Genomic DNA, 14504 nt, shown 5'->3' on the forward strand with positions numbered 1-14504 from the left:
GGCGTGGCAAATCCCACCAGTTTGGATAAATTAAGTAGGATGTCCTCCTGCCCTTTTCAACAGACAACACATCTGACTAGTAGCCTTGAGCCACCATGGGAAGACAGTCCTGTCTCCTGTGAGAGGTGTCCTGCAAGCTATATGGCACTTGGCAGATCAGAGAGAAGTCTCTGGCTGTGGGTGCTTGTGTATCTCTTTGACACACTTGTTGGGATACACTACTTCTCTAAATCAATTTCAAACTCTTTTAATCCCATTGTTTTAATCTAGATCCAGTTACCTATACTTAGGTAACTTAGATCCAAAACAGCACAGAATACCACAAACAAATCCAGCTACTTCAAGCCTATGTTTCCTTGGGGCTCGTTCCCATCAACCTAGTTAATTTGCAGAGATATAAAACTTTCAATTACTATTTCTTCAAGACAGTTTCTCTCTTCAACACCTCCACTTGAAGGTAACTGTGGTGGTATAATAATCTATTTGGGCATTACTTTTAGCCTTTTTACCTCCCTCTTCTATAGACTCAAGGTACATTATAAATATTTTTAAAACTTTTTATTTAGCTACTTTAACTATGGTAAGTAAGGGATTCTTTTGAATCACTTTTGCTGCATATGTGAAGAGATCACTTTTTAATGGTGCAGGTTTTGATATTCTACTATAGTACATGCACTAAACTACTGCACTTTTACAACTGTAGTCTTGTGGCTTTACTGTTATTAACTTTAAGAATTACTTTAAAACCTAGTCTAGGCAGAGAAAATGAAAATTCAATATTCAATATTCATAACGAATACAAAATTAGGACATTTATTTCAGGCAGTGTAATCTTGAGCATTTGCTGTCTCATATCCTTTGACTGCACTCAGAAATGAACGCCTACGAGAACAGTGTTATTTCAAAAGATGTAAAACAGATATAGCTGTTTTTCCTACTTCTAGCACATGTTGTGTATCTTTCTTCTTCCTGCAGTCAGTTTCTCATTTGTATAAGGAACGGGATGTCCATACACATGGGCATCCATCCCCACACACAGCTTCTCCCCCAGCTTAGGAAATTTCAAGGGACAGATCCTTTGAATTAACTTGGCTTGCTATGAAAGATAGCTTCACCAACACGAATCATTTTGCAGTTGCTAAATGTAAGAGCAACGCTGTAAGAGCAACGACAAGGTTGCTACAGATTAGACTAATTTCAAGTATCTTGGTTATGTGCTTTAAGACTTGACATACAGGCTTTTCTTTAAACAATAAATACTGAGAGCCAGGACGACTGTTTAATTTGAAAACTGTAACTGCTTGTCAAATCAGAGCTTAGTAATTCAGGATCCTTGAAAAAGGAGGAGAAAAGGCTGACCAGCAAATCTCTAGTGGGTACTACTTTCTTTAACACCTTCATTTTCTCTTTCTTCTAATAATTCACACTGATAGAAAGAAATGACTTCCCCTACTCTTATGCCAAAGTCCTTCCTTACTGTTTTTCAAAGATACTTTTGTAAATATCATTTCAGTCAGCTTAATGACACACAGGTGATCTTTCTACAAATTGACTTGGAAACAACAACAGCCTGTGTCTGTTTTACGCTCTCTGGGCACAGAGAGTATAAAATGACCCAGTGATAGCATGACTGACTGGTAGAGGACCTTGCTTCCAGACAGAGCAGGGGATATGGACCCCTGAGAGCTCCCTATGGCCAGGTTCCAGTAACAGGTGAGGGAAGGATGGTAGAGGAAGGGGCCCTGCTGTGCACCACTTTCCACACCTTATTGCATTAGTGGGGCTTCCAGATACCCATGAGAGAGAAAATGCTGGGAAGTGGGGAAGCTGAGTTTAGATTTTCTCCTGAATACACATGGGAAGTAGGGGGATGCAATTAGGGCAGGGAGCACAGGACAGAGAAGTGGGGACAGCAGGTGACAGAAATTCCATCTGTCTTCCTCCTGTGGAGGACTGCAACAAACTTGAGGCTTGTGACAGTAAGGAGATCAAAGGTGAATTTGCTGGATGTGCAGTTACTTTGGGAAGTGGATGTTTCTACCATTTCTATAGCTGGATTAGCGTGCTGATAAGAAAAGGCAATTTTCTTTGATCCAGAGATAATAGGAACAGGGGGAGGAGCTTTCTGTGCCAAACATTTCACTCTACATCTGATTTATCTAAATTCTTAATATATTTAAGAAGTTAAAACCACAGTGGAATGACATTTTGTTGTTAGTGCAATGGTATCTACCTACTAACTTTATCTAAATTGTAAATGAAGTTTTTCCTGAAAAAGAACCCTCCTTAGCTGCACACAAAGCCATTTTCCTCTCACCTCTGAACAGCTGAATTGAGTAAACCCATCTCTGATCTTTTCCTTACGTAAGACATATCAGAATTCTTCTGAAGCAAAGACCTAACAAACATGTCTAAATGTTTGCCTTTTCCCCACAATTTCCACCACAAAATGCTAATTCTATTTTACTGTTTTCTTAGTAGTAGATCTAGGGTAAGAGCTTTCTTTCCCACTCATTCGTGCCTCTAGGAGCAGATTTAGCATTTTTATGGGAGTGATTCTGTGGCAGTACTGTTAATGAATCTGAGAGAAAAAGACAAAATAGGTTGGGAGAGCCAGGAAGAAGTTGTTCTGTGTTCTTGTTTTTTGTTTTGTTTTTGCTTGCTTGTTGGTGTTTGGCTTGTTTGTTTTTGTTTTTGTTTTTTTTTTTAGCTTTCAAATTGATCAGTTAACAATCTGGGTACAGAAACTGTTGAATAAACCCAATCGAGGGGACTGGTAATATCTTAGAAGTGATGAGGGAGGAGGGGAGGAGGGTTTGGAGTTTCTTAAACTAGATTGGCCACCAAAAGAGTCATAACATGGAACTATGGTTTCTTTTGCACCTTTGTTAAATAGAAAGAAACTACACCTCAGACAAAAGTCATGGACAGAACTGAATGTGATTTATATTCATAGGTTTTTATTATGTCTCTGTGGATGAGTGTCAGTCACTCACTGATCCTTGTAAATTACATTTCAAAGAGCAGTTGGGCATGCAGATAGGATCTCCGAGGGGAGTTGGTAGCATAGCTTACAGATGGCTCTAGGTGAAGCAAGCAAAAAAAATGATTATTTTTTAACTGTAGCATTGCCCACCTCACATACAAAGATGGGGTAGATGGCTGTGGCTGAGGGCTGTACAAAATGTAAAAAAGCAAATTGAACAAGCAACTAAGATGTGAAACTAATCCTAAATTGAATAGTTGCTATGTTGAGGTTTAAATGTGTACATTTCTACAGCTCAATGTAGGGTGATTTGTTTTCTAAAGTCTAAATACTAACAAAAAAGTCTAACACTGACTAAAGGTCAATATTATCAATATACATTGGGGCAGAATTGCATATCCCACGGTCTATCTGCCTTAACTTAGGCAGCTAGAGCTGGTTTGAACATTCATTCCCTCACATTACTCTACCCTGTTAGCATCTGTACCAAGCAGCATTGATTCATTCACATCATATATAACAATTTTCTCCTTCACCCACAAAAAATATATGCTGTGTCTAACCTGTGATTAACAATTCCCAGCCACCTTCATCTCTGACATTGCTGTTCTCAGGCCATTATTTCTAGGTGAGCTCAGACCACCATTAGTCTACCAAAAGAACTCAGAAGCAAACTTCTGGATGTAGCACAGCAACACTCAGCCTGCGTTGCAAAACCATGAGCTTCACACAGCGCTAACCCTAACAGACCTCATTACATAGCAGGCTGCTCTCAAAAGGTCTTTCATTGTTCAACATATTTGTACACAGTACCCTTCATCAGAATGTGAAGAGACAAAGTAGAAATGCCTAACGAGATGTGTTGAACTCAGGTGTCTGGCTTAGATGCATACATCGTACAAGTGCCAGAAAGTCTATGAAACACACAGAGGAAGAAGCAGAGTAGTCATATGAATCATTTTGTACCAAAGCCTCCAACGTATGCAATGGGATCTACAGTATGTCTCTCCAGTTATTAAGGCCTAAAGTCAAGATTTAAACTGAATGACAGTGGCAAGAGTGGGTTAGTGTGAACAGTGCTTCTAAATGCTACTTGAACTAAGATTCAGCAATAGGCATAGCTGAAGAGCAGGACAGGAAGGCTTAACAGCATCTCACTTGCATGTAGTACCCATAAGTTTAAAAAAATAAATAAATAAATAAAAAATCAGATTTATCTGTTTACTTGATGATTTCTTTCCCTCCCTTTGAAATTTTCCTAGGTCTTATCTTGCTACCCTTTAAATCCTTCTAAAATGTAGATTCTGCACTGGGGCCAGACTTTCAAAGCTGTTTTCTACATCCCTAGTCCCATTTGTTTCTTTGTTCTCTTTCCTGCTTTTCTCAAACGACCTTCCACATTATGTATTATTCCATTCTTCAGTTTTGCTCACTCCCTGATGAGATGTCTTCATCCTGTATGTTTCTAAATAATTAATACTTTGGTATATGTAGCACTTTGTAACATATTTTTCATTCTTGCACCATTCCAGGAACCTCTTTAGCATAATGGTAGGATAGATGCATATTGAACTAGAATTTGATTTAGTGCAGTGCTCTCAGTTCCTATTGTAAGGTCACAATTGGATTTCATTAGAGACTAAGAATAAAGCTGCTGGCATACACTGTCATTGTTTGGTTCTTATTTAATCTTTTGGAAAAAAATATATATATTAGCATTTAAAATGCTGAGAAGAGTAAATTACTAGGTACCTAGCAGGACTCCAGAGTGGTCACGCTCCTCAACTGTCCTGGTTTACCCTGGGCTACACTGGTATGCGCATTAATGATGTACCACGCAGTGAGGATCTTTTCAGACACAAATTTGTTGACACCAGCAGCTGACTGGTGTCAAATTGGATTCCAAGATTGGCACTGAATCACTACCAGCAGAGGAGATCGATCCTACAGTCATTCCTGAAGAAATCCCTGTTCAATATAACAGTGCAAGAGGTGATGACACACCAGTGCCGAATCTTCCCCTGACCTCGGAGCTTTGGATTTGCTTCATTTTGCTTCTTTTAAGGGTGGACTGATCTAAGTGAGGCTTGGAGCTTCTACTGCATAGATCCTTGTGCTCTTCTGCTCATTTTAAAAATGGGAACAACACTAAACTGTGTTCTCACCTCTTCGCCTGTATAAGCTACTTGTAACAGTAAAGATAATTTCTTACCATTCTTCCCAACTCATATTACTGAGTCTGGAGTCATTGATCTCTGTAACAACAGCACTGTCCCAAGCTATTCAAGGTCTGCATATTAAGATCAAGGAGGGGAAGAAAACTTAGCTTAGTGTTCCTAATTCTGAAGAGACTGAACAGACCAAAGGAAAAAACCTTGGCTAGAGATACATGAGTCAAAGGTCAGTTGCATCTCAGGACAGCACACAGATGACTGCCTTGCATTGCCTCTTAGGGAGAAATACATGGTGTGTACCCAGGACCAGCTACTGGCATGCACTTCACTGCTGGAAAACATGAAGGTCAATGTAAAGCCCTAGGAGCAAAACAGTTCTCATCAAGTTTAACACTGGTCAATCCACTCCTTAATGTACAGGCAACCTCTGTGCCTTTACTGTCAACTGTTCAGTCACTACGCTACTTTTACTTTTAATGTTCGATTTATTGATTATTTTTAAACAGAAACAGTAGATGTAAGAACTGAAGTACATATAGCAGAAGAAACAGAAGTTTTATACAGTACAGCATGCATGTATCTGTCGTCTCTAGGGCACAGAAGTTTATTCTTCAACTTCTTAATTTAGATAGGCAAGCTGAGTGTAAAGGATTGGAAGATTTCTTGTATGATAAGATAGCAGGATTGGAAGATTTCTTGTATGATAAGATAGTAAATATTACTTTTTTTTTTTGTAATTGCCAGTGGTCTGCTAATTTTTACATTTTAGATTGATCGTCCAACCAATTCTCTATTATCTATAGGCACTCTACATGTTCAGTTTTTGATGATGATTTAGTTCTATTGATATATTAGAAATAAACATAATTTGCTTATTTCTAAATGGATCTCAAGTCCATTTCAATGCAGTTTCTGTTAGCAAAGAATTTAAATAGCAAAGGCTTTGACCAGAAACCTCAGTTGTCTCCACTTCAGAGCAGCACAGTTGATGAAAAGGCACTCTTTCATACATCCTTGTAGAAATAAAATATTCATCCTATCTTTTCAGTACTCAATCATGATAATCTTCATCTTCACTGCTGGTGAAGTGGAAAGACCTGGAAATGGGTTCTGCTTCCTTCCTGACCGTGCAGATGACTGATATGTTTTTATCTGAGCATCACCAATTACTTTCCCTAGCTTTGTGGCTATACTGAATCACTTCTTTCTATTCTGTGCTTTCACTGAAATTAAAGAAACTGAAATGCTTTGATGGATCAAACTTGGAGACACTTGTACTGATGGTTAGAGTTGCAAAGGTTAGAAAAACAACTGTGCCATTTATTTTGCACTCTTGAAAAAATTTTATGGCTGGAAGGGGCACTAGGATTTCTTTTCTTTCCTTTTCTCCTTACCTGGTTTTGTTGGCTTTCTGACATATCTTTATTAACTCTTCAACAATTTTAAAGGAAGAAAAAACATTACGGTGTTGTTTTTATTTGTTTTGTTTTGTTTTTCTACCATAAGGTCACAACCAATATTTTTCTCTTATCCTTTATAACAGATTTGGAAATATTTTTTTGTGGCTGTAACTTTCTGTTCTTTAACCATTCCTTTCTCACAGAAATGTGGCAAGAAGGAGAATGGTTCTATTAAAAAAAAAAAAAAAGGACAGGAATGGGAGAACCATTTAAGCACTGAGGCAGAAGTCACCTCCCTGTGGGATATCCCTTTCACATTTTTATTTTCACTTCACATGCAACTACTTTTTAGGCACTGAACTGGCTCTACATTCAAAGCTTGTATGTCCTACTTTCTTTTCCTATGATTTTGGAGCAGTTTCTGCCTCTTATCCTTTGTTAGGTGGTTCATGGACCCACTCAGAAAGTTATTCCAAATGGTTAATGAACAGAAAAGGTGTAACGTGTGCTTAATATTCTCAACATGCAGTTAGCCAGAGAAACAGTTAAAGCAGGCTGTTTTTCTTCTCTTATGCAGAAGCAAGGAGAAAAAACTTTTATCATCAAGACTGAAAGACTCAGTGCTGTTTTGTCTAGGGAAGGGAGAACCAAAAGGAAACATCACAGTGGTCTTCAAACACAAGAAATGCTACTGCAAAGACAAAAGGAATCCTTCATACTATGACCTTTGTGTAATGAGCAAAAGCAATTGTATCAAATTACACAAAGTGGAAATTTAGGTTAAACATCAGACCAGACTTGACAATAGCAAGGATAATTGAGCACTGGAGGAGACTATAAAATATCCATCAGAGAAGGTTTTAAAGGACAGGCTAGACAAGAATAAGTCTAGAGTGGTAGAGCTACATCTGAAGCTGAGTGATAAACCAAATGGTCTCTTAAGGTCTCTTCCAAACCAATATTTTTTAATGACTTTGATTCTATGTAGACTTATGGCCTATTCATGCCCCCTAGAAGTAAAACTAAAAACCTAGAATTATTTAATCTGTATTCTATTAAAACAAAAATAAACAACACATACTGCATTTTTTCCTCCTGATCAAAAGCACAAGTGGGAAACCTGGATATATGTTTTGTACCTGGAGGTAAAAATTGTAGAATTACAAGTATCTTTCCCCCTGTCACTTACCTGCATTTTTTTTGGCATGAAGACCTATCACTACATTTTCCAGAATATCTTTTGTTTCCAAGTGGTCCAAATCTGTCCATGGTATGGAATGTGAGGTAAGTGACAGAGACGGCAGCAGAATGATCAACAATGTAGCTGTTTTATTAAGACTATATGAATAATTGATCATATATATTATGCATTTGTTCTTATGACTGCATAGCTTCAATGACATCAGAAGAGAAAGGACAATTATAAGACAAAAGAAGAAAACCAAGCACTTCCTTGAAACATGATCAAAAGATCTTGATTTCATGGTTGGGTTGCTGTTGTCTGAAGGGATCCTTATCATAGTGCATGTTATGTAAGCCAGCACTGGCAGCAGAAAACAGTGGACTAAAAAACACTTTCAAAGAGATGTATACCTTTCATACATTGAGTTTACAGAAAAAGATCACAAAAAATATGCAGAAAAGCATTTAGAGAGAACACAGACACCTAAATTCACAAGAACAGCCCAGAAAATTTCTGCCTCAGCTCTTGAGAACTGCAGAGCACAGTTTCTAATGTCTTTGTTTCCATTTTCTGGATGAAATTCGTTGCAAAACAGAAATTCAGCATTCAGAAGCAAAGTCTCCTAAGTGCCCTGTTTGCTGGGCACACGTCTGTTTGTGCTCTAGCATTGTTGATGGACTCTTAATTGGCATTCATATATACAGAAAAAGTCCAGCTGACCACTTTTGAGACTCACCATAAAGTGATTACCTGTGATAAAGGTGGTATTATTTTACCCAGATGTAGAAAGCAGCGTAGGATATCACTGATAGATCATACCAAAATATGTGCATTACTGGGAGATGAAAGGATTCAGGTACAGCAGGTCAAATCCTGGTGAAAACCCTGAACTGCCTCGTGCAGACTATTTATGTTCACACGAGTTTTCCACATGGAAAACTGTATGTGATTTACACAGAGGTTCTCAGGTCCTGGGTATTTTTCTCTCCAATGATTGTGAAAACAAAATCAAAACCCAAACAAAAAACTTTTTTTATATAACACTTTTTTTTTTACTTCAGAAATATACTCCAAGAATAATATGAGCATCCCACTTTCAGCTACTGTCTGTGCCATAGTAACATGTTGGTGACATAGCATTTATTGAAAATGACAGCTTGACGGATGACAGGCCAAACCCTTTAATCCTTGTTTTTTACAGCATAGTAAGTTCCACATCTGATGCCAGAGAACATTTGCCTCACGTAAACACAGCCACATGCCCTATGAAGCTTTCAGATTCCTAAAGATACAATGGAGGTTATCAGCTACTGTAAAAAATACTGTGCTCTCCCAGATGTTTAATAAAACATCTCTGGTATGATATATATTACATAATATAGCATCTTCCTTTCTTAAGAGCTAGACAGAAAGAAAATCAAAGGGTATAAGACAAAGTGTCAGATTTTGAGGAGAAATTGACAAAAAAAAAATCCTCCCATGCAACTGTCAGGAAACAGCAGCTTGCCAGTGTAAGAAACTACAAGAGACAAAATGGCCTTTTCAAGGAAGGGCCGCCTTTTCTTTATATCTTCATCTTTTCTTTATATTTCCAGTTTGCACTGCTTTCTCACAGCATTGACCACCATGTTCTCAGCTGGCTTCTGCTGTGCCAACAATGCTTCCCAGCTGTAGATAAGTTTAAAAAGCCAGCAAATTTTAATTTATTTTTCATAAGAATAAAGAACAACTGTACTGTGTCCATCTAGCCCAGCATGTTGTCTTGGAGAATTCAGCGAGGAGAGCAGCTAGCAGCAGAAATATATGGAAAAGTGGAAAAATGTCAGGAAAATGTTTTACTGCTCCCCCAGTACCACAGTAACATTTTGTATTTGCATTAAAAAGCCTCATCTGGATCTTCCCTGTATCAGATGGTCCCGTTGCTTTTGGAAGTCTTGTAAGAATTATAGACTATAAGATAAAGCACAGCACAGCTTTGCAAGTCTTTGTCATCTCACTAAATAGGTCTCTTATGATAAATGTCCCCCATTTAAATTGGTCTTCCCGTTGTTAAGAGCCCCTGTGCTGGAACATGAAGTTTGCCACACCTCCCCTTCTTCTCTTATATCTGTACACATAATAAATTTAACACAAATTTTAGAGAACATAATAACACTGCTAAAAATGGTGATTTGGCCATAGGGTTGTGGAATGAGTGGAGAAGAGACAAGGGCATGAACAGCCAAAATTTTCAAAGAGCAGGTCAGGAAGAATAAGTGGAATGGGAGAGAAAAAGTCTTTGTGAAAGACCTGGCTCCTCTGTCTAGGAATAGCACAGGGGGTTTTGACTGCCACAATAGTCCATGAGGTACACCCATTTATGTGGGCTACTGGGAAGAAGGTTTTATGAGGGAAAAAGGAATTTAGCATTATGGGTGCCATTTGGTTTTGAATTGAAAGCAGCTGAAAGGATGGAGGTAACTATCCGTTATTCTTAGTCAAAGAGCAGTAGACGTTTCCCCAGAACTACCAGAGAAGGCCTTCATTAAGCAAAAGCAGTCATCTGTACGCAAAAAGAGTCTGTGTGATTTGTTCTCAGTGCACTCTTACTATACATCAGTGAATCAGTTAAGAGCTGACTCCTTCCATCCGTTTCCGCCGTCTGAAGTCACTTGTTTGTGGATTCATGCCTTGCCTAAATTGAAATCAGCAGGAACATCTACTCCTAGACATAATCTGGCTGTGTCAGTTGCCAACAGCAATTACGGAAACTCATGGGGAACATTGGCTGCAAGTTACCGAAACAGATGTCGGTTGTAGCAACACAGGCATGAGACTGAATTTCCGAATGCAAGCAGTCCTACGTGCCATGTGGAAGTTCCAACAGCTCCAGCCACAAATCAGACCAACAGCTAAAAATCACACTTTGCAACCATCATGCACATTCAGAGCACTCCCTGCTTTCATTTGCCTTCTAGAATCACATACATTTCTCAGTATGAAAATGCCTTTTTATTTCCTGTGCTGGGAACCTTACCAGAGGTACATAAAGCAGCGAGGTGAAGATGTGACAATAAACAATTAGAAACACAGGCCCACTCTTACTACAGGAGGACAATCATTTTAGTAACAGAACTAATAAAACTGAGACCAATCATAGCCATAGATTTTTTTTTATCTATTGAATTTTAAAGAACATGGCAAGAAGCATTTCTGCTAGGTTTGTGTTGTCATCACTCACAACTATGCACCTTTTTAAATTCATCTCTCTGAGAATAGGAAAACATTTTGAAAAATGCTGAATACACTAATCAATGTAATCCATAAGGGTAGGTCAACCTTATGTTTAGATCTGGTCTGAGCCTGCCCCACCCGGTTTTCTATTCATAATCCTATTGTCACGAGCCCAATCGCCAGTCCTTCCAAGGTGAAAAACCCTATAGTAAGAACAGCATTGACTTGGCAGAGTGTTTTAGCATAGCTTTGTATGCAGCACATATCAGGCCTTGGATCTTCAAATACTTTACGAATCTGCAAGTCTTCCCAATTCCCAGATTGAGTCTTCTACCCTCCTGATGTACTCTTTGCCCCTCAGAGAAAGCTACAGGAGGTAATATGCAACCTGTTTTCTTCATTATCTAAACATCCTGGGGGAGTGCTGGAGCAACCTGAAGAAAATGGTTCCCCATGTATTACCACTTAAATTGCTAAATGCAGTCAAACAACTTGAAACTTCTTAAGAGAGTTCAGCACAAAACACAAGTTTTCCACTAACAAGCAAAACATTCACATCACTGATAAAGCGCAACTTAAATGAAATGGGGCACTGCCATACACACAGTCTAACTTAATGAAAATAACCTGATTTTAAGCAGGCTGAAATGCCAATAAGCAGTATGACAGCTCCAGAAGGCTGGGACTGATTTGATATGGAGTTTGACAGATTACTTGCTGAAAACTATCTTTGGCGGTTGTCTAAATAGTTCAAAGCAACATTAGGAGAGGTTCTGTCCTTCCTGCCAGAGGATGTCAAGCACGGTAAAGCCACAGCAGAGGAACGCCGTGAGAGGAAGGTGGAATGAAGATGAGTGTGATCTTCAAGGATGACCCACTGATGATGGAGAGGCACACACACACAGTCCATAAAGTCTTGTGTGTAACCTGTGTTAACCAAAGACCAGTGACGTTCTGTAATTCCCTGCTCGGGTGAGTTGTTCAGCCATGATCAAATCCTGCTTTCCTCCATGCCCACAGGGAGACAGGTACTCTTTTTGTCATTGTCTATGGGTGCAACCCCAGGTGCTGAGCGCTCAGCAAATAGTAGCCATCCTAAGCATTTGCCCAGCTTTCCTGCCTTTCCTCGTTTGTGACTATGTGATATGCCTCCCTGTGCCCCTAGAAGATATGGGAGATGCTGGAGTGATGGATCCTTTCTGTATGCTCTGCCTACTATTGGCATAGTTTCAAGCCTCCCCGATTGCCCACTAAGAACAACATTTAAAGCCACAGATCATGTCAACCACAAATTTATTTCCCTTCCCAAACTGCACTATCCTTGAGGTGCATAAAGGCATGCACACTTTTTCATATTCTGTCTTTTGTGACAGTACTACCCTACCTGTAGAATATGAATAGATTTTATGGGTTTTGATATAAATGGGTTACATTCTATGTATTTTTAGATCTTCAAAAAAGAACATGTAAAAAGTGTGGCTCTACAAGGACTTTGTTAAAGAAATCAAGGATAGTAGAGAGTCAGGGACAATTCTGGCCTCAGGTCTTTCCACTCCTCTGCCTGCTGATCAACACCTCCTTAGCTTGAGAGGTGGCAACAGAAATCAGTTGAGCCAAACCAAATAATAGGCTAAAGCTGTTTTTAATAATAAAAGACACTTCCTGGAGGGTTTGTCATGTCCAAATATCCTCTTTTATCCCATGTTTCATCACATGACCACTCAAAACAAGCAGACTAAGGTATCTTTATGATATATAAATAAATAATTTATTTAGGGAATATTTAACACTATATATAATAATTTATACCTCTTAAAGTTCCAAATGATGCTAACAAATAGATGAAAATGATTGTACCTTTCAGTGCCGCAGTCTGATGGATGTTTTGACAGGCCTCAGGCTGGGGATAGGATGGGTGGGAACTACACTGGCATGTGACTGGATTGTGACTGGATTTCCATAGGAGACCCCCTGTTCCTCATATGAGAAAAAATTCCAAAAAAAAAAAAAAGGAAAGATGCATTTAGAGTGAAAAAAAGTTCATAATGAGGGCTCACCTTTAGATCACCCTTTTGTCTCTTGAACTGCAAGAAGTAGGCACGTACACAAGCACAAATAATACAGTCAGCAGAGAACCACTTAGCCTCTGGGGACAGGCAGTCACTAGTGTCTGTAGGGATTAAAAAAAGAATTCTCCAGGGAGAAGAATTTGCTTAAGCTTCCTCTGCTTTCTCATTTATTTTTAACAACCCCAGGTGGGGCAATGACCATTATCTTCCCTTTCAGGAAATAACGACCAAGGTAGGACCCAAGCTTCAGAAACCGAAAAAGGGATAACCCTTTTCTAAGCTCTACTTGACAATGCGTTGTTACAGCCAAGTGGATTCAGAAAGCCTCTGGTTAAAATGGTATCGTAAAAAACATGAAGTCAATTCAGGTGAACATCCATCAGTAGTTTGCTACACCTTCTGCATACTCAGTGCAAACAGACATCCAGACATCTGCTCAAGACTAGCCTCGCTGAATGGCCAACGTGACAAGGGGTACTGAAATATACAAAAATAAGTTTTTATATAATGGAAGAAATTAACTGGAAATATTATATATCAATTCCATTTTAGGAGATTCTATACTTTTTATAAATATGTTTTTGTTGTTGTTTGATAGGAGCAGACAGTTAATAATTATGCCAACTGCAGAAGCAAAGAAAGGAGGTAATAAGTAAAAACCGTTGAGACTACGAGGTGTTTACCGTTGAGTAGTTAAACAATTAATGCTTTGCTCCACCGAAAGCGGACTTTAAGGCAACAAAGACCCAGGGAAGGCAGCGACTGGAGAAGAAAGGACCCGCAGGCACAGCAGCTCGGCTCCGCTCCCTTCGGCGTGCTCCGGGGCACGGCGCCGTCCGTGGGGCCGCGCTGCCCCCTGCCGGCACACACGCTAAAAAAATCCGCCAAGGATAATATTTGGAAGGTTTACTAATAGACAAGGGAGGGTAAGTCCCGAATACGTTTCTTGAAGCTGCTTTTCAACTGTGGTCTTTCGAAACTTTTCTAAAAACAAAACAAAACAAACACACGCACACACACACACACACACAAATAATAATAATTAATAATAATAATAAAAAATGCACCAAAAAAGAAAAAAAAATGGAGAAAAAAGAAAGGAAAAATTAACAAGAGAAATATATATATATATAATGGAATGCAACATTCTTTTTCCTACAAGCACTGATCAAAGACCTCGAGCATGATTTTTCTGGTTCTCTCCACATCTCCAAAAGCTCAGCGTGAAATTTTAAATCTGTGTTTGGTTTTGTGCAAGCACAATGAAAGGAGAACACGTTCATTAGCACCAGGGGGACTCTTGGAGTTTCTCGGTCCTTATATATGGCATACACACAGACACATTCCCAAGCTGACCCGCAGCAGGTGTCAGGTTATGTATAAGCTAGTAAAAGAGTTCACGGGCTGCAAAACCAGCGTGCCTATTTCATGTGTGCACAGCTGGGATGGGGTGGAGGATTGAACATACCCTGCATATTT

The 14504-nt window shown here is 39.1% G+C and overlaps 1 long non-coding RNA gene across 3 annotated transcripts in view; it reads right to left on the reverse strand.

Moving 5' to 3' along the window:
• The window catches only part of LOC308193923, an 82179-nt gene extending 68075 nt beyond the window's left edge, over positions 1–14104 (reverse strand). For all 3 annotated transcript variants that reach the window (XR_013950059.1, XR_013950060.1, XR_013950061.1), the window contains exon 1: positions 12814–14104. This is a non-coding gene — a long non-coding RNA (uncharacterized lncRNA). The remainder of the gene's footprint in view (positions 1–12813) is intronic.
• Positions 14105–14504: the final 400 nt, after the last annotated feature.

The sequence above is a fragment of the Anser brachyrhynchus genome (genome assembly GCF_964034855.1).
Source record: "Anser brachyrhynchus genome assembly, chromosome: 4".
Lineage (NCBI taxonomy): Eukaryota > Metazoa > Chordata > Aves > Anseriformes > Anatidae > Anser > Anser brachyrhynchus.